This window comes from Mizuhopecten yessoensis, unplaced genomic scaffold (assembly GCF_002113885.1).
Source record: "Mizuhopecten yessoensis strain PY_sf001 unplaced genomic scaffold, ASM211388v2 scaffold10867, whole genome shotgun sequence".
NCBI classification, from domain to species: Eukaryota; Metazoa; Mollusca; class Bivalvia; order Pectinida; family Pectinidae; genus Mizuhopecten; species Mizuhopecten yessoensis.
The window spans coordinates 418,105-442,374 of NW_018408761.1; positions in this window are offsets into that span (position 1 = coordinate 418,105).

A 24,270-nucleotide genomic window follows, 5' to 3' on the forward strand; every position below is an offset into this window, starting at 1 on the left:
TTTTCATCAATGAAAACAGAACCAAATTTATTTCTAAATTTGCATTCTTCTTTGGGAACTGGAAAACGATAACTTCCGAAAAGAAATTCCTGGATAACATGCACTTTGTCCAATAATGTACACGGATATCCGGTTAATAGCAGTTTCGATCACAACTTCTCCGAGGTAAGCCTAACTACACTTTTTTTTTATAAGCCAGGGTCAGTTTTGAATTTCCTTTTTCTTACCAATACAAAAAAGCGGAGATATCAAATACATATCCTGATCAATATTACAACAAATGCATTTACTTATGTCACCGACATCAAAGAGAGCCGGTCCTCTCGTGTCGTGTGCTAGGCCGGTCTAGCTTAGAAATTGTTGTGAGGGATTACAGGCGAGCGTCCGCCTCCATAGTCAAGGTCATGTTAGCTCTACATCTCCCCAGGAAAACATCACACGTAACTAAAATCTCGATATAAAAGTCATATACGATTTATCTCTGTATATTTAATCTAGTATTAAACTGACCAGCTGGAGTTTTTCCTGTCCCGGACAAGAAAAAGGACGAAAACAATAAACACATTTCATATCATTCTAGAAATGCGTTTTGTGAACGTCCCAGATAATTTTGACTAAATGGGACGTAAGCAGTATAGCTGTCAACACTATTTTACTACAATTGTATAAATAATTACCCGGAAGCATCAATTTGATCTAAACCACAAATCGGTTCTACTGTTTTCCGTGCACTTATTTCGTCATTGGTAAATTAAGATGTGTTGACATCGTTTAAATTGAATACGATTATAAAACATGCGCGTGAGAGTCGTATCAAATTCCTGTGATAAAAATCGGAAAGCAGTGAATTATATAAATAAATTGGACCCTGCAGGTAGTCCCAATCGATTTGAGTCTCGTGGGGAATCCGGATCGATAAAGGCGGGAGGACGAGACCGATACCTACCCTGATGTTAGAATCGTCTTTGATGAAAATTTATTACAGGGAAGGGAGCTTGCGGGATCCGAGGAAAGGCGAGTCTCCAGCATCTATCTGTACAATCGGTGATGGTATTGGAAATGCAGACATTTTAGACTTATACCAGTGTTAGAATGTTAAGTAGTTGGCACCGGACGGTCTACTGGTATAAGTGTACTTTTGTCAAAATGTGTAGAATTATTTTTAACCATGGGATAACAGATACCAGGTTGAGGATAAATTAATAGAAAGACTCGGAGACGGAAGACCATCTGCAAAGCAGTCTCAAATATAACGCTACTTACAACGAGAACCACTCATTACATGTTTTAAGTAAAACGTCGACGAAACTAATTTCTGTTTTCTTTTAACACACGTGTGGCTTATTACCCTTTGCAAAAATAACATGAAGAACCACTATTTTTTTTTCATGCACTTTTACATTAAACTTTTACGGTGCTGTTTATTTTACCTGTTAAGTTTTTCCCGTGCGAGGTTTTGTGATCGTGTTACATAGTAATTACCATTGATGGACATTCTTTGGCAGGTTCCCGGAGTTCGCAACGTGTGAACCGTGCATCACAGTATATTACACAAAATATGATTAAATCATTTTGTTTTCTACGTCACACGCACGCGTTTAACACGTGCACTTTCTGAGTATTCTAATCTCGCCTTGGACCCAGTCCGGATTTATTACGTTATAATTTCTGACCTTTTCCCCTTATTAGACACTTCGACGTGCCAACGAGCCACTCCGAAATCGATTATACCGAACCCGACTCAAAATTTATAGGCTTCCTTAATCAGAAATCGATCGTCGAAACAAGGACCTCGTTTTGAGCATAACTGATCTTTAAATTATTTAAACTTTCAATTTTCTGCAGCAGAAGTAACGAGCTTCTTAAAGATGAGATAATTGCAAAAATTACACATATCCATCCTTGCGAATTAGGTAGCTCATCTAACGTATGCGAATCTGTGTCGGAGTTAGTAGCGCCCGTAGTATATTTATACCGGCAAAATCAATAGCGCCAACGAGATAAAAATACAGGCAAACGTATCGCCAATAACGGAGAAAGTTTGTAACGATTGACGAATGGCATGTCTTGCATCACGGCACGAGACAGAGAAAGAAAAGGTTGTTACGAAACACAGAGGATGCGCCTCCTGGTGGTTGATTGCTTAGGAAATGTTTTAATTGTGTAATTGGCGTGTTGTGCAAAGGAGCGGACAACATTGCTCATAATCACCGATTAGTGACGACTATTTTCACTACAAACACAACCATTATTAGTGGAGTTTAAAAGTGATTAAATTCATACGCAGATCAAGGACGAAAGGGTCCAGAGGCTGTAGAACTACGGACAGCAATCGAGTAGAGGTAGGACAACAATAGAGTAGAGGTAGGACAACAAAAGAGTTGAGTTAGGACAACAACATAGTTGAGTTAGGACAACAATAGAATAGAGGTAGGACAACAATAGAGTAGAGTAAGGACGACAATAGAGTATAGTAAGGACGACAATAGATTTGAGTTAGGACAACAATAGAGTAGAGGTAGGACAACATTAGAGTAGAGGTAGGACAACAATAAAGTAGATGGTGGACAACAATAGAGTAGAGGTAGGACAACAATAGAGTAGTGGAAGGACAACAATAGAGTAGTGGTAGGACAACAATAGAGTAGAGGTAGGAGAACAATAGAGTAGAGGTCGGAGAACAATAGAGTAGAGGTAGGACAACAATAAAGTAGAGTTAGGACAACAATAGAGTAGAGGTAGGACAACAATAGGGTAGAGGTAGGACAACAATAAAGTAGATGGTGGACAACAATAGAGTAGAGGTAGGACAACAATAGAGTAGTGGAAGGACAACAATAGTGTAGAGGTCGGACAACAATAGAGTAGAGGTAGGACAACAATAGAGTAGAGGTAGGACAACAATAGAGTAGAGTAAGGACGACAATAGAATAGAGGAAGGACAACAATAGAGTAGATGTTGGACAACAATAGAGTAGTGGTAGGACAACAATAGAGTAGAGGTAGGACAACAATAGAGTAGAGGTAGGAGAACAATAGTGTAGAGGTAGGACAACAATAGAGAAGAGGTAGGAGAACAATAGAGTAGAGTTAGGACGACAATAGAGTAGAGTAAGGACAACAATAGAGTAATGGTAGGACAACAATAGAGTAGAGTTAGGACAACAATAGTGTAGAGGAAGGACAACAATAGAGTAGATGTTGGACATCAATAGAGTTGAGGTAGGACAACAATAGAGTAGAGGTAGGATAACAATAGAGTAGAGGTAGGACAACAATAGAGTAGATGTTGGACAACTATAGAGAAGAGGTAGGAGAACAATAGAGTAGGGGTAGGACAACAATAGAGTAGAGTTAGGACAACAATAAAATAGAGTTAGGACAACAATAGAGTAGAGTTAGGACAACAATAGAGTAGAGTTAGGTCAACAATCGAGTAGAGTTTGGACAACAATAGAGTAGAGGTAGGACAATAATAGAGTAGAGGTAGGACAACAATAGAGTAGTGGTAGGACAACAATAGTGTAGAGGTAGGACAACAATAGAGTAGAGGTTGGACAACAATAGAGGAGAGGTAGGACAACAATAGAGTAGAGGTAGGACAACATTAGAGTTGAGTTAGAACGACAATAGAGTAGAGTAAGGACAACAATAGAGTAGTGGTAGGACACCAATAGAGTAGAGTTAGGACAACAATAGTGTCGAGGAAGGACAACAATAGAGTAGAGGTAGTACAAAAATAGAGTAGATGTTGGACAACAGTAGAGTAGAGGTAGGACAATAATAGAGTAGAGGTAGGACAACAATAGAGTAGTGGAAGGACAACAATAGAGTAGTGGTAGGACACCAATAGAGTAGAGTTAGGACAACAATAGTGTCGAGGAAGGACAACAATAGAGTAGAGGTAGTACAACAATAGAGTAGATGTTGGACAACAGTAGAGTAGAGGTAGGACAATAATAGAGTAGAGGTAGGACAACAATAGAGTAGAGGTAGGACAACAATAGAGTAGAGTTAGGACAACAATATAGTAGAGGAAGGACAACAATAGAGTAGAGGTAGGACAACAATAGAGTAGAGGTAGAACAACAATAGAGTAGAGGTAGGACAACATTAGAGTTGAGTTAGAACGACAATAGAGTAGAGTAAGGACAACAATAGAGTAGTGGTAGGACAACAATAGAGTAGAGTTAGGACAACAATATAGTAGAGGAAGGACAACAATAGAGTAGAGGTAGGACAACAATAGAGTAGAGGTAGGACAACAATAGAGTAGAGTTAGGACAACAATATAGTAGAGGAAGGACAACAATATAGTAGAGGAAGGACAACAATAGAGTAGAGGTAGGACAACAATAGAGTAGAGGTAGAACAACAATAGAGTAGAGGTAGGACAACATTAGAGTTGAGTTAGAACGACAATAGAGTAGAGTAAGGACAACAATAGAGCAGTGGTAGGACAACAATAGAGTAGAGTTAGGACAACAATATAGTAGAGGAAGGACAACAATAGAGTAGAGGTAGGACAACAATAGAGTAGAGGTAGAACAACAATAGAGTAGAGGTAGGACAACATTAGAGTTGAGTTAGAACGACAATAGAGTAGAGTAAGGACAACAATAGAGCAGTGGTAGGACAACAATAGAGTAGAGTTAGGACAACAATATAGTAGAGGAAGGACAACAATAGAGTAGAGGTAGGACAACATTAGAGTTGAGGTAGGACAACAATAGAGTAGAGGAAGAACAACAATAGAGTAGAGGTAGGACAACAATAGGGTAGAGGTAGGACAACATTAGAGTTGAGTTAGAGCGACAATAGAGTAGAGTAAGGACAACAATAGAGCAGTGGTAGGACAACAATAGAGTAGAGGTAGAACAACAATAGAGTAGAGGTAGGACAACATTAGAGTTGAGGTAGGACAACAATAGAGTAGAGTTAGGACAACAATAAAATAGAGTTAGGACAACAATAGAGTAGAGTTAGGACAACAATCGAGTAGAGTTTGGACAACAATAGAGTAGAGGTAGGACAACAATAGAGTAGAGGTAGGACAACAATAGAGTAGTGGTAGGACAACAATAGTGTAGAGGTAGGACAACAATAGAGTAGATGTAGGACAACAATAGAGTAGAGGAAGGACAACAATAGTGTAGAGGTAGGACAACAATAGAGTAGAGGTAGGACAAAAATAGATTAGAGGTAAGACAACAATGGAGTAGATGTTGGACAACAATAGAGTTAAGGTAGGACAACAATAGAGTTGAGGTAGGACAACAATAGAGTAGAGGAAGGACAACAATAGAGTAGAGGTAGGACAACAATAGAGTAGAGGTAGGATAACAATAAAGTAGAGGTAGGACAACAATAGAGTAGAGGTAGGACAACAATAGTGTAGAGTAAGGACGACAATAGAATAGAGGAAGGACAACAATAGTGTAGAGGTAGGACAACAATAAAGTAGAGGTCAGACAACAATAGAGTAGATGTTGGACAACAATAGAGTAGAGGTAGGACAACAATAGAGTAGAGGTAGGATAACAATAGAGTAGAGGTAGGATAGCAATAGAGTAGAGGTAGGACAACAATAGAGTAGAGGTAGGATAGCAATAGAATAGAGGTAAGACAACAATAGCGAAGAGATAGGACAACAATAGGGTAGAGGTAAGACAACAATAGAGTAGAGGTAGGGCAACAATAGAGTAGAGGTAGGACAACAATAGAATAGAGGTAGGACAACACTAGAGTAGAGGTAGGGCGACAATAGAATACAGGCAGGACAATAATAGAGTAGAGGTAGAACAACAATAGAGTAGAGGTAGATTAGCAATAGAATAGAGGTAAGACAACAATAGCGTAGAGGTAAGACAACAATAAAGTAGAGAAATGACAACAATAGAATAGAGGTAAGACAACAATAAAGTAGAGAAATGACAACAATAGAATAGAGGTAAGACAACAATAAAGTAGAGGTAGGACAACAATAAAGTAGAGAAATGACAACAATAGAATAGAGGTAAGAATAGAGGTAAGACAACAATAAAGTAGAGGAAGGACAACAATAGAATAGTGAAAGAAATGAAAATAACAACTCATTGCAATGAGGGCAACGCTTCAACAGTGTTCTCTTTGATGTCCCCCCAACATGCCAGTAAGCTGTCTACTTAATCCACTGACCAACTCATTACAACAAATAACGTTAAGCATGTAAGTTCTCCTAGACTTAACGTTAGGCCCCAGCGTACTACATTAGAAGTCCAGATCCTCATATCACACTAATCTTGCTAATTACACAACGCTGATTTACATGCAATTATAAAAGTTGAACACATTATTGCATTCGTATAAAATTATACTGATGAATAGTACTTTACTCAAACGGAGCATTAACAGATTGAACGGGTTTCAGTCGGTATACATAGCCAATACTAATGTCAATTTATTCAATATTTATATTAACTGTTTAAGATATTATAAAAAAAATCTATTATTTCATCGAAATTCAGCTTAAAATTTAAAGGTTGTACATTCTTTTATAACGAACGGACCAACCATCTTCCAGCAAGGGTCAGTGGCACTCAGCGGTACATCAAGAAAGTCATAATGATGATTACGTCAACATTTGGGCCAGGTGTTATTAGCTGATAGGTTTGCCACGTATCTGAATTTGGTAGGATTACGTAGTGACGATGTCACGAGGTGTTACATATGATATAAAGATTTGGTGGAACTTTGCAACATTCATGAAGGCATGGACGCGAATCGTTTACATCCATATTGCTAAGACTTGTTAAATATGGACGAAACCGATATGCGTTTTAACCATCCCGAATACTAAAATACATCGCTCATTACATATATTTACATTTTATATTTATAGTTATAAGTGTTATAAAAATCATTAAGTTTCTGCATCATTAGTGCGAGTAATATTCATGGAATTGTATACTATCATCTAAACGTTTGCTTCTTACGATGATCTAACGTTATGCTATTACTCCGATGTCTTAAAATGAAGTTGAACTGATTACAGCTAAGACATCGACAAAATCTCGATAAACAATAGCCACTATTCTAACAAGACTATTTCTGACAGTCGTTTCTTTTATTAATAAATATATTCTTTCTCATTTGGAAGTCTTGTTTTTAGGAGAAATAGCCAGTCCCGTTTTAAAATGATGTCTTAGGAGTTTGACAGTGTTAAAGCCCTAGTGTGTTGGTACTTGTAGGAGGCAGGCTTCACTTCCGGCGTCAGGGGCAAAATGGGATCTCTCTAAATCACGACTTAAACTAATGGAACAGGTATCATTAACATCGAAGAGGCTTACCACACATAGATAAAGTCGTCATAGCAGAGTGAATGGTTTTGGTCACAATCCTTACCTGATCCGGGAGTTAACACTGAACCATTGAACAGTTTTTATCACATCATCAGGTATTAATCTGTAGTCTGTACTTCTGAGTCGGCATGGAAAGACAAAACAATGGTCAAACAGTTTCCATTACTCTTAATCCATTATTTCAATAGAAATTCAGATTTAATTGAATCTCATTTCAGGCATTGGAATCAATCAAATGATATGATATTTTTGTCAAAATTCATAGAAAATCGCAAAGGTTACTACATCCTAGCTAGCAATGTTACCCCAAGATAGAATCTAGAGACTTTCGAGAGTTGCAAAAACCGTTCGGAAAAAAGCAAAGACCATTCCTACAGAGGAATGACGCTGTCCCCGACACAGCTACAGGGCTGAGAATATTGCTATAACAGCAGTACAGCTCGTATATAAATCGTTGTTTTGTGTGCTCCAGTCTTACTCATTTAATAAGCTAGTATGATATATTCTTATTACTTGTTAGAATATCCGTTCAATAAATCTCGTCCCCCCGTCCATATGAACACATCCCACTGAAGATGAGAGTTCATAGGGAATGCAGCCACATACCGAAAAATAGGAAAAAGAATCATTATTTTGATCATTTCAAATGCACTGTTGCGTTTTTTTTGTCGCCCGATGCACTATATATGAAGTGTAGTGTATATTAGTTATCGCTAAGGACCCGGTGCCAGCCACTCAGGGTATGTGTTTAAGGCATATGATGTACATTCCGGGAAAGACAATGTTTCGGGCTGTAATTACTTAAGTGAAGATTTATGACAATGCGCGAACATCATGCATGTAGGGATATTAGCGGTGAAGAGCCACGGAATGTGTGTGACGGGTAAAACACAGCGTTCTGTAAAGTGCATACTATATGCATTTCCCTGTGTGCGCGTAAAACTATTTTTTGCGTGGCATAATGTAAGTGGTAACAAATTCATTATGTTGCTCGTCATTTCGAAAATACTTTTTAAGAATTAAATATATATAATACCGTTACTGATATACACATCTCGCAGATGTGACAGAATATTTAATGAAGAAACACTAGTATTTAGTATGAAAATGAGCGGAATACACTCATTAATAATTAAGGCAAATTATCTGTTTGAATATAAATATACGTTTTAAGCGCTAGCGCGTTATATACATAATTACGAGATGATATGTGACGTCAGTGGTTGACAGAGATAGAAAGTGCTTTTTTTGTTCTTCTTCGTCAGAAATCATTTAAACTTTAAAAGAAATTTGTTCAGGAAACATGTCGAGCTTAACAAAAGTGCAAAATGATGCGAATATTCAAAATTTTGCTTTCGCGCGAATTTGAAGTAGTGACAGTTTTGATATTGCCGACGCAGCAGTTATTTATTGGGTAATACTCAATATTGATTTATCCACAGTGTGATGTATTTAATAGAACTATCGCCTTTACTAGCAGTACCTTACGTTACCATTTGTACCTCGGAAAGAAGGCACAGCATGGTAGTCAGAGAAGGGATTCGTCTCAAAACTTAAAATTGAGTTGAAAGGCCAATATAGACTTTCGACGTGGTAAGTGGGCATACTATATTGGGGTAATATATCGGTGGAGTATGCGTTAATACTAAAACCTCATAGTGAAACGTTTGAAATCCGACACATACATCTGAGACAGCAAATATAGGTAAGATTGGACAGGTTGTCAGGTCTAATTGCATAGTTAGATATTGGATGACATCATTATGTTGGAAAGGTAGAAGGTTTCTATGTACCAAGCAGTGAAATGGTCATTTCGAGCAAACATATACCAACAGAGAAGGGATCATTTCAATCAAGTCCATACAATTTAAATGTTTCACTTTAAAGAATTCTTTATTGTAAATCAATACCAGTCTCACAACCACCAAGCCTTATCACCTTCTCAGCCTCCCCGGACTTGTCACCATTACAGCGTCCCAAGCCTCTCTTCCTTCATCCTCTTCCCAGTATCCCCACCTCCAAATCACCCTCATCATAACTACAGCTTCCCCAACCACAGAAACATCCACAGGCTCACCCTTCACTAGCCTCACGCGCAAATGATGTAGGCCAACTTTTATCACACATGCGTTTAGTCCAATTTACGCCAACATGTAGGGAAGCGCGTGCTGACTATCCTATGACAGAAATTTGTCTATTGTGCCTGTGGATAAAGCGAATTGGAAACCCCGCAGTTGCGTTTACTCACGTTTTTCAAACCCCTTAACCATGTAAAAGTGGGAATGATATTTTTTACAATTACTATTATTCAAGAAAGTCCATGTTTTATACTTTCAAAGTAAAAATCTTTCACTTTAAACGGCTTTTGAACGGTATTAGGAAGGTTTGATAAATAGTTTTGTTTTAGATAGAAGATGATACTCTGTAGCAACAGTTGTTTGAAGTAAGACCGTGCACTAATGATGAGCTAATCACACGTCATTAATGTACGTCATCAGAAAAAAAAGATTGATAAAAAGTTTACAATCTTCCATTTCTTTTCGGCTACCAATAGGAACAATAACAATACGTACGTGCGCTAATATTTTCATGCGTAGTTGTTTTATTATAATTCTGTTTGTGCTTTAGATATTGATATTTTTGTCTGTGCTCGATATTGACATGTCTGTCTCGCTGTCTCTGTCTGTACTCAGATATGGCTATTTCTGTCCGTGCTAGCGCTATATTGCAGTGTATAAAATAGTATATATGTACTCTATATCGGGTTCTCGGAAACGGGCGAAATTAGAATAGAACTACATGTAGATTAAGGCACACCTGCGTTTAATTATTAAGATACAATTTACCTAGAAAGAAAATATCTGACACGTGGCTATCACAGAGCGTTTGGAAGAACATGAATGAGACAACTCTATCTGGACATCACATGGAACTCGACCCTGAAGTATATAAACGTAATCTTCTTTTACCATGTTACGTCGTGTTTGTTATTTGAGTGAGAATCGTAATTTTGACTCGGGTTTACATTCCATAGACCACCGTCGGTCCGATTCCCATCGACGTTTATATCTACATTTACAAAATTATTATAATGTTCAAGATTCTATCTGCATGCTGTGGCTATAGATTGATATTTGAGAATTCCATTCAGGATATATTAGCGTTTTCGATCTTTATGACTTTATAATGGATGTGTATGTCCAACGTTGGATACTTTATGGCTATTTGGAGGGCTTGTTATCAAAATATGAAGCGATGTGTGTGAATGTCAAAGATTTTGGTGCCAGTGACTGGATGAGATAGGAGGAACACGACTTTAGGTGTTTCCAGTGGTATCCTGTGTACATACGGCTGGTATCAGTTCGGGGATCCCTGATGTAGCCCAGATGGACATAAACAAGTTAGTAGTATCAAACCGAGCGATAGACAAAATATCAAAGTTTGGGGGACCACATTCTCCCCTCCGATAGAAAACACCGCCTCCCGCTGATCGACGGAAAAACGTGCTAAATCAAGGGTTCCATTCAATTATGCTTGTCAGAAAGCTAAATCTATGTTCTACAATTTCACACCGATGTCGTTGGCTATCTTCAGAAATAAACGTAAAACAGGCATCTGACTCTAGGATGAAAGCCCTAATGATCTCTTACCAAACACTCGTAATGATGCCGAGCTAGACTTTATATCTGATTCTGATACAATAAACTAAGAAAAGCGATGGTAGGGAGAGGTGGGGAGGGGAAAGAATGGAGAACCAAAATTTGGGAGGTATTAAGGGGAGGGACATATTGAACATTTTATGATAAATTTATGTACTTTAAACGTTCTAAATCATCTTTCATGATGTTATTTTTATATGCTCTACACCAGAATGTGTAGCATAGCAAATTAACTCACGTATATAAACACGATCCTTTCCAAACCAAAACCTTAAGCAATATAGTTCTTAAAAACAACAACAAAAGAATAACGAAGTGACAATAAAAACATATATAATAGCTAAACATTTATAAAACCAGTGCACAATATGAACAAAAGAAATATGTATATGGATATCCTTGAAAAGGTACAACGATAATAATACTAAGTGTTCCGGAAGGGTAAGTGTCTTCTGTTTCATCGACTGCACTCGCCATGAACATCTACATTTAGGTTAAATCCAAGTGGTGTCATGTCCTCACGTCGAAAACTCGTGTAGTGATAACAAAACCACAAGGCACATTAATGAGCAAAATAAAAAACATCGACCTTCATTTCACACGAAGAAAATAGCCTATTTCCCTACGAGATTATAATATAATGTACGACTTTCAAAAATCTTCATCAATCTGCATCTTTGGAAACCCTGTGCTGTAATATAAGTTTGTCCGTCAGTAGTAGACAACTATTACGGAAGTCATGATATTTTAAGCAAGTTCTTGAATACCGAATCAACTGCGGCATGCACACACTGTAATAAGAGAAAGCAGGGATGTTACTATCAGGAAAGGGAAACTTCACTATTGGAAAGTCGAAATCGTCCCACTTTTTGTACAGCTTAGGAGTAAGCAGTCCCGGTAGGTCATGTTGTAAGTAGAGATCGAAGAAAGCGGCTGAAGTAGAAGAGTCTCTAGTGTACTTGATTTCAAGCTATGGAGGGTATATACGATCGGTGTGGTCAAGCTATGGAGGGTATATACGATCGGTGTGGTCAAGGAATTTATTGCTATATAAAGACAGCACATCGTCGATACATCTGAACGTGAAACTAAAAGACTTGGCTAGCTTGTGTAACCTATCCAGATAATCTCATCAATAAATTTAGCATCATATGAAAACAAAAACAAATTGACCAGAAGAGGGGGACAGTTAAACAAACTTTCACTTGAAAAATGTCATTGTATGATGGTAACGTCATGAAACCCGGCATATTTTGGGGACATATGGTCGACTGGTGTAAGACATCGAATGAAAAACATTGGTTGAACATAGGTTTACCTCCACAATTAAATACAATTATTACGTCAGTTGATCACTAAACCCTACAGCACGTACAGTGCAATGCTCAACCTACTAGGGTTTCAATCAGAATTGTCTTGTTTTAAAGCGAAGTAAAGTAATATGATACTTTGTATAGAAAAAGTCCAATATGTCCCCCACCTCCGCCCATAGAAATGGATGGATTTTAAGACAAATGGATTGATGGTAGCTGGATGGATGGGTACACCTATCTAGTGGTGACTGGATTTACGAAGCTGCATCCTTGGTGGAGGTATCATTAGAAGTTTATCAGACATTTGCATTTTCTGTTCGCTCTATTTCGAAGAGCAATTTCTTGTCCATTGGCTTCAACGACCGATACAAAAAGTGTGTCATGTGCTAGGAATTTACGGCATATGAATAAATTGATTTCGTTTCACAGCTGATCTTATATTTCAGATCAGTCAAGCCATGAAGTGAAGAAAATCCTGCACCGGACTTACCTATAACGTTTAGAATTTAGAACAAAGTGGCGTAGTAACACTCATAGTACTTCCACTAAAGTGTTTCTTTGTATTCGAAGTAGATTGTTTAAGGAATGCAAATAAATTTAGTTTAATCAGTGTAAAACATAAGATGTAAAGAACAAATATTAATCGCTTCTCATTTATAATTAAGGATGAATCACTACCTTAATTGTTCGTCTCTATAGGAACGGCTCATGCAGTGAGTTGCTGTGCCTGAAGCTAACACACACGTACTCGAACAAGTTCAAAGTTCAAATATTTATTTTCGTGTTAAACACATAGTATTCATAAAATCACAATACATATACCTTTGAATATAAAATGTGTCCAGCCAAAATGACTTATTAGACACGTTATAAGAACAGTCACACTATTTACTATCTTCAGACATGTATTGCCCAGTCTTTGTGAAAACAATTGTGCTTGATACTTTTTTTAGTACATTTTTTTTTTTTTTATAGTATTTCATTATTAAGATCTCAAATACAAAAACGATTTGGGCAAAAGGCCAAGACTTTGCAAGCCCTATCCTGAAGGACTGAAATGCATCTTCCTTACATTTATGATCGCGTATCTTAGAGAATATGTTTGTAATGTTGAAACACACCCTATATGCATCATGGGATACATTTGTAAGAAAATGGCTTTCATACCATCAGAAATGTTAGGAAAATGCTTTTCAATCCTTAAAAATACTATCATAAAAACAAAGACAAATCTTCATGACACATTTTAAACAACTTTATCTGCGGAAAAATGTCATATTTTAAAAAATCATACTTTTCTCAATCTTAGGCGACAAACGTCGATTGGAAAAAATCCGGGAATTTTTGAAATTTTGAATTTGGGGTCACGACATGATTGACGTCAAACAAGAGTATGACGTTTCCGACCCTTGTAACTTCCGGTTGGAAACTATTCACTTGTAACTTCCGGTTGGAAACTATTCACTTGTAACTTCCGGTTGGAAACTATTCACTTGGACCTTTTGGTAGTATGCAACCATAAAAAATCTGGACTTGCTACATTTATTGAAAATCTATAAAACCAAAATGTAAAAGATTGTGAAATAAAAATATGACTGCACTTGAGCATTTATGTAAATACAAGGATTGCATGTTTATTTTCTTGCATAGACTGGTGCAGAAAAGAGGTCTTAGAACAAAGTTACATGCCATGAACTAGTCATGTAGCAAGTCACAAAGTAAAAGCTTTAAGCCTATTCTCCCGTCACTCTGATATAAAATTAGGCTTTAATGGCGTCGGCTTTTTGAATAAGTTTGTTCGACACCGAAGACTACCCTTGATTCTGCATGGGGCCACACGTACGTCGCCTCATACTACATGCACTGGGATACAGCAGGCTAATTATCTCCCCAAACTCGTAGTAGTTGCTTATTGAATGAAATATTGCTTAAACTACTCACTAGTCTCAAAGCTATACGAAGTAATAGTCATGTAACAAAAATAGTTATACAGGTTTAGTAGCAAACACGACTCTTCATGAACTCGTCAAATGCCGATATGTATATAAGCAGAAAGACGATCTTAAATGTTGCCACCCTTTCAGCCAATAACAGGTGTTTAACTTACTGACACTGGGTGTTACTTAAGTGTTGCCAAGGATATCGAGTGTCTGACTGTCCGTTACTGCTATTAAGCTGTCTATTCACAAATTCTTACCTTCATCACGGATTTCTAAGCTTCAATATCGCCTGCCATTACGTAACTGCACAGTTAGTATGATGTTTAAATTAAACAGCAAATATCGACAATAAAATAACATGAACAGCAATAAATATGAAATTATCTGGAGGAATACCGCTGTCAAATTTTGCTCGTTTGCGCGGTTTAGGATACAGCAGCGCGTTAATTACATACACAAATGAATCACATAATCCTTTGATATCGTTTACAGAAATAAATAACACGTTTCACAAAGCTTCAGTTCGCCTTCATTCAGACTGGGAGTGAAACCTTGTTTTTACTTTTGATATTGTATTATCTTTGAACAAATGTATTTTTAGCAATTTATTAACGTTTGGAATTTATAGCATAGTAGAAACATGGGCAATAGATCCTGTGGGATGAATTGTTTTCATTAATTCATGTAATATAATGTAATAGGGCGGACACGACCGAGACAACACCCCGTGGTGATTGCAGATCCTCCACCGAATCGAACAATTAGCGGTAACCATTACGGGTAAATGAGCTGTGTCAAGTACCGAACAGAGGTAGATTCTCGCAGTAATAACTATAGAGACCAAACATTTTTTTTGTAAAGCATGAATGCAAGTTTCATTAATCCTATATTAAAACTTCGCTATGCTCGTTCCTACTTACTTTAAGTATTCCCATCTCATTCAATTTTTGAAAAAGTATCACATATATTGATGGATAAGTGGGAGGATGGCATAAGGAAGGCAAGTCATAATTCCCTCCAAGTCGCCTGAGGCGAACCTTGGTATTTTGTAAATCACATGAAGTGAATTTATGGCACTCTCTAACCCTGTAACAGGCAATTCAGAACTTTCGTCCTCTTACTTTCAACAACTGTGTAAAACGCTAATTGTAATAGCACGCCATGCTCACAATGAATCATAGTTACGTAGTTGAGCAATCTTTTTTATTTTATACATCTAAGATAAATGGAGAACTGAATAAACAATAATTTTACCAAGCTGCCCTCCGACAATTAATATCTTCACAATTATGTTTTAAGACATAACTCATGGTACCACACAAGTTGAGCCCGACGCCAAGAGTCGAACCTACGGTTTGGACTCGAAGAGCGCGGCCGATAGAGTTTGGTAGACTTAATGGGCAACGGAGGTTGTTAAACACTCTGGACCTGACGGCCTACGGGGGCCTATACTGGTTCTAAACCTAACGGTTGTCGGGGACTGATAGTGGTTCTAAACCCGACAGTCGTCGGGGGCTGATACTGGTTCTAATCCTGATGGTCGTCGGGGGCTGATACTGGTTGTAAACCTGACGGTCGTCGGGGGCTGATACTGGTTCTAAATCTGACGGTCGTCGGGGCTGATACTGGTTCTAAACCTGACGGTTGTCGGGGGCTGATACTGGTTCTAAACCTGACGGTTGTCGGGGACTGATACTGGTTCTACACCCGACAGTCGTCGGGGGCTGATACTGGTTCTAATCCTGATGGTCGTCGTGGACTGACACTGGTTCTAAACCTGACGGTCGTCGGGGGCTGATACTGGTTGTAAACCTGACGGTCGACGGGGTCGAGGCTGATACTGACTGTAAACCTGACGGTCGTCGGGGCTGATACTGGTTCTAAACCTGACGGTGGTCGGGGCTGATTCTGGTTCTAAATCTGACGGTCGTCGAGGCTAAGACTGGTTCTAAACCTGACGGTCGACGGGGTCGAGGCTGATACTGGTTGTAAACCTGACGGTCATCGGGGCTGATACTGGTTTTAATCCTGATGGTCGTCGTGGACTGACACTGGTTCTAAACCTGACGGTGGTCGGGGCTGATACTGGTTGTAAACCTGACGGTCGACGGGGTCGAGGCTGATACTGGTTCTAAACCTGACGGTCGACGGGGCTGATACTGGTTGTAAACATGACGGTCGACGGGGTCGAGGCTGACACTGGTTCTAAACCTGACGGTCGTCGGGGCTGATACTGGTTCTAAACCTGACGGTCGTCGGGGCTGATACCGGTTCTAAACCTGACGGTGGTCGGGGCTGATACTGGTTCTAAACCTGACGGCGTCGAGGCTGATACTGGTTATAAACCTGACGGTCGACGGGGGCTGATACTGGTTGTAAACCTGACGGTCGACGGGGTCGAGGCTGACACTGGATCTAAACCTGACGGTCGTCGGGGCTGATACTGGTTCTAAACCTGACGGTGGTCGGGGCTGATACTGGTTCTAAACCTGACGGTGGTCGGGGCTGAAACTGGTTCTAAACCTGACGGCGTCGAGGCTGATACTGGTTCTAAACCTGACGGTCGTCGGGGGCTGACACTGGTTCTAAACCTGATGGTCGTCGGGGCTGATACTGGTTCTAAACCTGACGGGGTCGAGGCTGATACTGGTTCTAAACCTGACGGTCGTCGGGGGCTGACACTGGTTCTAAACCTGACAGTCGTCGGGGGCAGACACTGATTCTAAACCTGAAAGTCGTCGGGGCTGACACTGGTTCTAAACCGGACGCCGACGGGGGCTGATACTTGTTGTAAACATTATTGTCGACAGGGACTGAGCTTTTTCCGATATCTGTTCCATAAGTATATATATCAGCAACAGGAAAATCAATCGTTGTTGTTTTATTTTCGCAACAGATTCTATATATATGTATCTATAATCCGAGTATATCAAGGATTTACAGCAATATATTTACCTGAATTCGCGGCAATTGAACGAGAAAATGTTCTACCGCTCTGTCCACGCTGCCTTCTTCAAGACTACAGCTTGGTTCGCTCTAGGGTTCGTGTCAGAAAATCATGGAAATAGCAAACTTGTTAACTAATAAACGATAACGTCAACAGTTTCTCCGAATGCCAGAGAAGGATTGTCCTTAAAGCCAACAAATCACATGTTTATGGGTTGTTTTTTTTAACCGCAGAATGTAATCAAAATATATAAGGTTTCGCATATAAATTTCAATTAGAAGTTTTTGCTGATCAATTTTCTAACAATAACATTCGGTTATAGTTGTGGTACACGTTGTAAATCTTTGTCTGCAAACAAAAACTCGTATGCATGTGCTTCATCTTATATATCACGAGAACTCATCGACTGCAGGAAAAACGAGAACGAGGCTGCTGTCACTTGGAAGCCTGGAGTAACAGATAATCAGTTTTACTTTAGATTCTAGAATTAAACAAATCCAATGATAAATAGAATGAACTGCTGGAAACCATTGTCATGTTCGCGGCTGTCGATAGATGACGCTGACTGGTGTTATTGTCCGACATCTTGAAGGCGCATGCCTGTTATTTACGGTTAACGATATCTGCCGTGCTCGCAACATTGTACAAAGAGTATTCTACTCGTACGGTAAATCAGAAAAATATCACAACGTCAGCTCACACGGACAAAATCTGAACAGAACATCGGTATGCAATGACAACTAAGGAGACAAAGCGAAAGTCATCAGTGGCTCACACAAAATGCCGGTAGCGGAACGCGGGGTTCGGGAACGGGGTGAATGTGTCCTGCACTGCGGCACCCATGATGATGTCTATTGTCAGCGATTTGTGACACCGAGAACAGGTCTTCATTGATGGTAGACACGGTCATTTTACAGTTGTATGTCAGGTCTTGATGACGACCATTGTATTTCCTCAGCGTAGATGATGCGTCTTTGGTAGACAACATACGCTTATCGTAAATTGATGCGTCTCGTTAAACAACCTAACAACATTAGTGTAAATTAATACGTCTCTGGTAGACTACTTGTGTACCTAAGCTTAGCGTAGGTTATATTGTCTGTGGTAGACAACCTTAGCTAAGTAGTTTATTGACCAGCTGGAAATATCCAGAAAATCCAGCAGTCTATGGAAAAGTGAATCAGCCGTAATCTCAAAACTCCACAAGAAGGAGAGGCTGTATGTAAGTAACGACCAAGGAACGGAAAATGGTCCGATCTAAAATTGAAAGCCGTCACGTTTGTCCTAGTATTTGAGGAGACCGACATTGATGTTGTCATAGTGTAGGCAATTGTCAAGGTAATTGGCTGATGTATTCTACTTGATCAATGATTAAACATCGTCGGTAAATACCTGAATGGGAAATTAAAGGATCGGGATCTCATTTAACGTTCCGTAATATACAACATTGTTTAAATTCAGCTCCATAAGAATGCAAGAACTGAAAGAACTGATTGACTTCAAGTGAACTATAGTAAGTCCCAAAGGTAATACGCTGAAATATTCTTCCATCTATAAATTAACAAAAACGTTGTCGATCAAAGCGGTGATCACTTTACTTCTTACAGACTGTTTGGTATGAAGTGAAAAATTAACTTAGACTGTATATATGTAAACGTTGGATACAGATATCCATTCCTGTATCACTAGAGTTATCACCTTATCAACCTAACACAATTTACGGCCAATAACATCAATTGTATATGATGCGTTTGATAAAAGTATACAAATTTACGACCATTTGTGTTTCATTAAACGTACGGGAAGTTAAGTCTCCATTAATCTACAGGGCGATTATAGATCACGCCAAATAAATGATGACGCACCACCACTTTAGAAAGTTGGCAAACTTTTAGTATTGAACTAACTGCTATAAATGAGCAAATCAATGTTCTATTTGTGGACTTTAACTCATTCGCCCCTAAAATTTCACAATGAACTATTCCAACCTTTGAATTGGAAGAGTTCAAATGTGTCTTCGGGGATGAATACGTTAATAACGCTCATATGTCTCACACTTACAGTCCTTGTCACAACCTCATTGATCCCTAAAGATGTCTGCCAGGATAAACAAGAGTTCCCTGACATCATCATGGTGGCGAAGACAACACTTCTACTTCCAGAACATTTGATAATGCCTTCAACTTTTGTTCTGGTTCACGGTGTTTTGTTTGTTAATGCGAACACAGCTGTGTGTCACTGCTCAGCTCGAAGTTTGTCTTCGAGGGTTGATATGTGATATTGTTATATTTTAATTTACGATTGTTTAATACTGGATGCTTAACGGTAAACCTTGTCAAGTTAGAAAAAGGTTATCAAATGTTAATCACAATATTCTATAACTGATATGATGCATCCAGTGTATTCAGTTTTCAACATTGACCAAGGAATACGCTGAAAAATAGAATCATGCAGATTGTTTTGAATTTGTTATACAAACTGCCCTGTAGAGGGATTGTCGGCAATTGTACTATGGAGAGGTCACTATTCTTATGAATCATACCACAAGAGCTATTACGTTTCAATACATGTCAGGTGGCTGAGAAGGAGTAGAAAACGTTTACCATTCCGGAGCACCTATAGTCTTATTCTCCTTGTACGTTTACGGGGGCCTTCATATGAATGTTTTTAATTTGTTGTCATAGTTTTATTGATTTGAAGTCGAATTACGGTTTCGTTGATACTTCGGTATTAGGACCCTGTTTTGTGTCTGTATTCTGTTTGTTGTTTTTTTGTCCTTGGCTCATGACGCTACGATGTATTTTGTCTTTGGTTTGTGGTACTCCGTATTTTGTACATTTTTCGTTTCACTATTATACGGTATATTGTGTCCTTGTTTTCATGACGCTGCGGTAAGGTATTTTGCCTTTGTTCGATGATGCTACTCTGTGGTATATTTTGTCCTGGTTATGTGACGCTACTCTGTGGTATATTTTGTCCTGGTTATGTAACGCTACTCTGTGGTATATTTTGTACTAAATTCACATTTTATGTGACAGAAAGGATTTATTTGCATAGTATTACCTGCTGTAGATTACTTACAAATATGCTATGATACGCAGTAATGGCATCAACGTGATGCATTAAAGAGCTATTAATGTTACACTAGAGACAGCCTTGAACGCTCATTCGATCAAAATGAGGTTTCATTATCGGAATATGTTCGAACAGGAAATTGCATTTCACGACAGAAAATATTGTTTGTTATATATGAAAGGCGTCAACGTATGTATTAGATGCACGTCTTGTTCGCTAAAAATCGAAGGTTATGCACCTAGAATCATTGAGAAAAAACGATCTTTTGTGTTTATCAAAGCTATAACTTCAATTAAGGATAATGTATCCTTTCTATGTCAATATACAGTATCACTATAACCCGTTATTATATTTCATACTTCCCATTAAGTTTTTAATTGTATTATTCACTTTATAAATATTGTGATATACTCAACTTCAGAGTAGGTGTATATGTCAATTGAAATGGACTACTTGACCTTTGGCTGAAGTGAAACCAACACAAAACCAACAGTGCTGCTATAATGAAGGGGAAACTGACATATCTTTACTGTGTACGTGGGACGAAACTGACAGAACTGGAGCTCGACATGGCACGCTTACACTTACATTGTACTGAGGACAAAACTGCCGAGACTGGATCTCAAGATGGCAGGCTTTCACTTACTTTGTACTTAGGACGAAACTGACAGAACTGGAGCTCCACATGGCACGCCTTCACATATTGTGATATACTCAACTTCAGAGTAGGTGTATATGTCAATTGAAATGGACTACTTGACCTTTGGCTGAAGTGAAACCAACACAAAACCAACAGTGCTGCTATAATGAAGGGGAAACTGACATATCTTTACTGTGTACGTGGGACGAAACTGACAGAACTGGAGCTCGACATGGCACGCTTACACTTACATTGTACTGAGGACAAAACTGCCGAGACTGGGTCTCAAGATGGCAGGCTTTCACTTACTTTGTACTTAGGACGAAACTGACAGAACTGGAGCTCAACATGGCAAGCTTTCACTTACTTTGTACTGAGGACGAAACTGACAGAACTGGAGCTCCAGATGGCACGCTATCACTTACTATGTACTGAGGACGAAACTGACAGAACTGGAGCTCGACATGGCACGCTTACACTAACTTTGTACTGAGGACAAAACTGCCGAGACTGGATCTCAAGATGGCAGGCTTTCACTTGCTTTGTACTTAGGACGAAACTGACAGAACTGTAGCTCAACATGGCAAGCTTTCACTTACTTTGTACTGAGGACGAAACTGACAGAACTAGAGCTCCAGATGGCACGCTATCACTTACTATGTACTGAGGACAAAACTGCCGAGACTGGATCTCAAGATGGCAGGCTTTCACTTGCTTTGTACTTAGGACGAAACTGACAGAACTGGAGCTCAACATGGCAAGCTTTCACTTACTATGTACACAGGACAAAACTGCCGAGACTGGAGCTCCAGATGGCACGCTATCACTTACTATGTACTGAGGACAAAACTGCCGAGACTGGAGCTCAACATAGCACGCTATCACTTACTATGTACTGAGGACGAAACTGACAGAACTAGAGCTCCAGATGGCACGCTATCACTTACTATGTACTGAGGATAAAACTGCCGGGACTGGAGCTCCAGATGGCACGCTTTCACTTACTATGTACTGATGACGAAACTGACAGAACTGGAGCTCCAGATGGCACGCCTTCACTTAGTATGTACTGAGGACGAAACTGCCGGGACTAGAGCTCCAGATGGCACGCTTTTACTTACTATGTACTGAGGACAAAACTGCCGGGACTGAAGCTCCAGATGGCACGCTTTCACTTACTTTGTACTGAGGACGAAACTGACAGAACTAGAGCTGTAGATGGCACGCATTCACTTACTATGTACTGAGGACGAAACTGACAGATCTGGAGCTCCACATGGCACGCTTTCGCTTACTATGTACTGAGGACAAAACTGACAGATCTGGAGCTCCACATGGCACGCTTTCACTTACTATGTACTGAGGACAAAACTGCTGAGACTGGAGCTCCAGATGGCACGCTTTCACTTACTTTGTACGGAGGACAAAACTGCCGGGACTGGAGCTCCGGATGGCACGTTTTCACTTACTTTGTACTGAGGACAAAACTGCGAGACTGGAGCTTCAGATGGCACGCTTTCACTTACTTTTTACTGAGGACGAAACTGACAGAACTGGAGCTCCACATGGCACGCCTTCACTTACTTTGTACTGAGGACAAAACTGCGAGACTGGAGCTTCAGATGGCACGCTTTCACTTACTATGTACTGAGGACGAAACTGCCGGGACTGGAGCTCCAGATGGCACGCTTTCACTTACTTTGTACTGAGGACGAAACTGACAGATCTGGAGCTCTAGATGGCACGCTTTCACTTACTATGTACAGATGAAGAAACTGACAGAACTGGAGCTCCAGATGGCATGCTTTCACTTACTTTGTACAGAGGGCAAAACTGCCGAGACTGGAGCTGGAGATGGCACGCCCTCACTTACTATGTACTGAGGACAAAACTGCCGGGACTGGAGCTCCAGATGGCACGCTTTTACTTATTTATATCACGTGTTTTAACAGCATTGTGTATCTGTTGCCTGTATTATTAACAATATTGTATGGTTGAACTGTTCATAATATTGTTTTTAAATGCTGCCACTTCTGTTCATCAAATTGTTGACGATGTTGTGTATTTCAGTTTTTTTCAAGTCGTACATACATGTTGAATTGTTGACAATATCGATTTAGCTGTTGACGATCATACATGTTTTATATCTTACATGTTTTTACAACTTTGTGATTGCCATCTAATGAATGGTAATATTTGACGTTTAACAATTCAAATGTTCGGCTCTATTATGATACAGATGTCGACAGTTAGTTGATCAGAGAGGAATCTTGTTTCCCATTTACAAACACTATACAAGGTTTTTTGTCTTCCTAAACTACGGCCATAGTTGGTTGTATTTTTATATGAATAATTTCCAGACTCACAGGATAGGCAAAAAGCCTTTTATACGTCTGATGAAAATATGATAAAAACGCTATAACATCATGTTTACAAAGAACCCTTCGTTACGATGTCAGCAATTTTGGTAAATTTGGAGAAAAAAGAAAATGTTTTCTGACACAAAGCAAATTGATTATGATTTTAAACTCTCCATTATTGAGCTGATGGTTGTGCCTGGGTGACTATGACTGGCAGGGGTTTTCGGGAAAGTGCTGGGTCCTCTTTAAGTCGCCATAAAAACGTACCATTTGACGGGGAGAGAGTCAGGCCGCTCATTACCGCTACATGTTGCTGGTATGTTACATGTCTGAGCGGACAGGCAGACAGACGCCATGAACCTTGTCAATCAGATGTAGGTCACGGCAGGTCGATACAACATTGCTATACTTCAGATGATAGATCTCACGTCCCAAAAAAATATTGATTTTGTTGTTCAAAAATTCAAATTTGTAGACTGATTGATTTAAGGTAGAGTCGTTCTTGGTTGTTATACGCAGTCTGAACAGTTTATACAAAACTCCGAAGGAACTTCCGGTCATGCAAGGTTCAAAGGGCATCAAGCTTCTTAACAACTTGCACTTTTAGATTACTTAGTGGGGTTGAAGCCTAAAACATTCATGTCCATGTGGGGTCATGAAGAGGTCAATGGTCATATTCAAAATTAAAAGTCAACTTCTTTTTCATTTAACGCAGATTATAATCAATGAGTCTACGTCATTAACTCACGTGTATGCCGTTCCTCTTGACAAACACACAATGGTTGTGGGTAAGACCTTAATCGGTCGGTTCAATCCTGACGTAAGACAAATATAAACTGTTGCTGTTCACACATGACAAACGACCGACAAAATCCCTTTACATAAATATTGATGACATCTTGTATATATAATCCGGCGTAACTAACCGTTCAACAATAAGAGGATACGATTCGTTCACAAAAGGGATTAAGGTTTTCCTGTACATCTGATATTATG